The sequence below is a fragment of the Haliotis cracherodii genome, unplaced genomic scaffold (genome assembly GCF_022045235.1).
Source record: "Haliotis cracherodii isolate W230 unplaced genomic scaffold, xgHalCrac1.p SCAF_18, whole genome shotgun sequence".
Taxonomy (NCBI): Eukaryota; Metazoa; Mollusca; class Gastropoda; order Lepetellida; family Haliotidae; genus Haliotis; species Haliotis cracherodii.
Window position 1 is genome coordinate 24122998 of NW_027266273.1, and position 3330 is coordinate 24126327.

General features: G+C 42.5%; 1 pseudogene; it reads left to right on the forward strand.

The window, feature by feature from the left end:
• Nucleotides 1-338: 338 nt before the first annotated feature.
• On the forward strand, nt 339-1484 carry LOC139465609 (uncharacterized; annotated as a pseudogene).
• The last annotated feature ends 1846 nt before the right edge of the window (nt 1485-3330 follow it).

Sequence of the window (3330 nt, forward strand, 5' to 3'; positions counted from 1 at the left end):
GCTAATTTGAAATGAATGTAGAGTATGGCAGGTGTCACATGACACTATGTGGATAAAATGAACCGCCAGCTCGACGAAGTCAAAACTTAACCCCAAAATGTGGTTTTAGCGTTTGAGCTGACATTGTGGAAGGGTTTGGACTGCTTGCCATTGAGAAGGTTACCTCTGTAACCGAATATTCTAATTCTCTGATATTAAAGACATGTGAGATACATTCAATAACAGATTAGAAACTATCACTTGTATCGGTGTCAGCAATAAGACAAATGTGTTTCAGGACATGCCTATAAAAGAGAATGTCGACAGGAGAATATCACTACTTGTTCTTTGGATCCAAGATGGCGTCCTTCGTGCTTGTTCTCCTGCTGTTCGCGTGCTCAGTCCAACTATCGTACTCGCATGGACGTCCGACATACGTCGACAAATACGATACGACAAATACGAACAGTACTATTCTGACTACTGTCAAGTCAACCAAGCGTCAGGACCCGCACCAGTCCGAAACCCCGGGAAGCAGACACGAGGACTAAGGAAACCATGGTCAAGGAATCCCAAATCAAGGAATCCCAAATCAAGGAAACCCAAATCAAGGAATCCCAAATCAAGGAATCCAAAATCAAGGAATCCCAAATCAAGGAAACCCAAATCAAGGAATTCAAAATCAGGAAACCCAAATCAAGGAAACCCAAATCAAAGAATCCAAAATCAAGAAAACCCAAATCAAGGAGACGCAAATCAAGGAAACCCAAATCAAGGAAACCCAAATCAAGGACCACAGCATCACAGACCCCACCACCTCCGAACACAGCACCACCGACACCACCACCACCGACCACAGCAGCACCGACTCCACCACCACCGATCACAGCACCACCGACCACAGCACCGACCACAGCACCACCGACCCCACCACCGACCACAGCACCACCGATCCCACCAGAACCAACAATGCCAACAGTCGCGGATAAAACCTTTTGTATGAACCTTTCCTTTCCCTTGATATAAATGCTGTACATGTAGACATTATGTCAGATGGTTTGAGTCCTTAGAAACGTGGAGACGTTTGTGTTGGGTCGGTCTTCGATACACTAGTATTTGTTCCATGTGTAATGATATTAAGAGCCTTGGTCTTGTGCATTAGGTCCTAATCTCAAATATAATCTTATAAATGGCAGCTCATTTGGACATGCATGGTATCACACTGAGTTTTGGTTTCATGACACTTATTTAGAATTGTAGGCCTTTAGGTATTTCACAATAGAGAAGTGTTCCTTTGAAGGTAGAAGTGTTACAGTGAGAATGTTGAATGCATACTGGAGTTTATTGAATTGTTTTTTATCTTGATTTCAGTAACTGAGTGCACACAAAGATGTGTCCGCAGCGACCTAGTGGCTTCACTGTGTGATACTGGGACGCTGGCGGCGAAATGTGACAATCTTCTTGTTGCCGAGTATGTGGGCTCGTATACCTGCTGTTCAGGTTAACACAGGTAAGCCTCAGACCTTATTGTAAATGTTTACATAATTGTGATGCCGGCAAACACATTCCTTTCGTAAATTGTATAGAACTGTTTCTGTTTCAACACATTATCTAAACAATACTTGCATCAGTGTATCAGTACAAACAATTCCGACAGCTGAAATAGCGCCATGTTAAACGACGACTTGTAGAGTATTGATGGCTTTGCCAGTAAATTTAACACCAATATGTTGATACCCATATGGAGTAATTCAATTAGTTCACAAATATAAATTGTCAATGCAAGAGAATAACCGGATTATCCAACGAAACAGATTCCATTTGAACATTTTATGAATGAACCATTGAAAATTAGGGATGACCAATGGTGTTCCCCAAAAGGGTAAGCATCCGCCATTCAAACAATTTGCATAAAAATGTAAGTATTTATTGCCTGACGCCACGACATGGGCCCTTTGTTCCCAATCAAGTAGGTATACAACAATCCATGACTTACTCACCAGCGTAATTTCGGACACAGTTTTGTTTTTATATTTTAGCGGACGTCGGAACATCTCACTGCATACGGAACTGGGTGAAATAGTGTCTTGGTATGGAGGGGAATCCAAGTTCAACCCCTATGTGTGGTAGATCGATTACAATGGTTAACCGGGCATCAGTTGCCCTTGGTAACAGTTTAGTTAAGATTCTCTGCGAAGGTACTGTCAATATTAATAGTATGCACAATTATCAATTATCACGGTTGTACACAAAATGTTACATATCAGTTGGATATAGATTCTTCTCTTTCCTATACCTAAATATAGATAAACTGATGTTCCAGCAATTTGTGTTTTGTCTTCACTTCGTGATAGGCGGTGGGGTAGCCTGGAGGTTAAATCGTTCGTGGGCCGGGTTCTATTCCCCACATGAGTACAATATGTGCAATCTCATGTTGGATTATGACCAGCTAAGGAAGCAGTGATCCAAAATGGCCTTACGCTTCTGGAATCCAACATGTCCCCTGAGGTCACACATCCCTGAGTTCATTTAGCTGTGGAAGTGAAGCCGTGTTTGATTAATCAGCAGTTATGAAGATGATGCATTGTCATCATATCGTTCCTAACTTTGTTGATAGGAACCTCACATCAAACCGTTTAGTAACTGTCCTTTCACCTGATGGTCACGTGGTGACTGTGTTGATGGCGAGGCGTCCACGTAGGCAAGAGATGGTGATGTGAGTGTAAATGTCTAGCACCCGACTGACTGCACAGGTGTGAATACTCCCTAGGGAGTTGAGAACGATAACTGGATGTGAGGTGTTTAACGTCGCGTCCAAGATGATTGCACTTGTATAGTGACGTTCATGCACATGCGTGTGTGTGGCTGCTTGTACTGGTCCGAACAAATGCCGACTTTATAGAGCTAGCACACTGAGATACCATGTCGCAGTTTAACATGAATATCCCAGTCAGACACAGTATACTGACTTCGAACAGACCATGTTTTCCCCCTTCATGCCGAGCGCCAGACAGTAACAACAAGTACCATCTTTGAACGTACATGTTTATTCGATATGACAAGGCCGGGGATTGATCCCCGGACCTTGCGCTCTCCGGGCGAACGCTCTACCAATAGACAACGGAGGCGGTAATACAAGAGGATTCACTGGTAGGGAAACAAAAAGCGCCTGTGAACAGGTATTCAGAAACTTCAGCGCTATATAAATTGATAAAATTAGATCACTGCACTGAACGTCACTCATTTCGTTTCGTTGTCTACATTGTGTTTCGTGTTTATGATTAACTAAACAGCCTGTTAACTTATTATTGTTAATTATTACACGTGATGTAATTATTACTGAACATATTA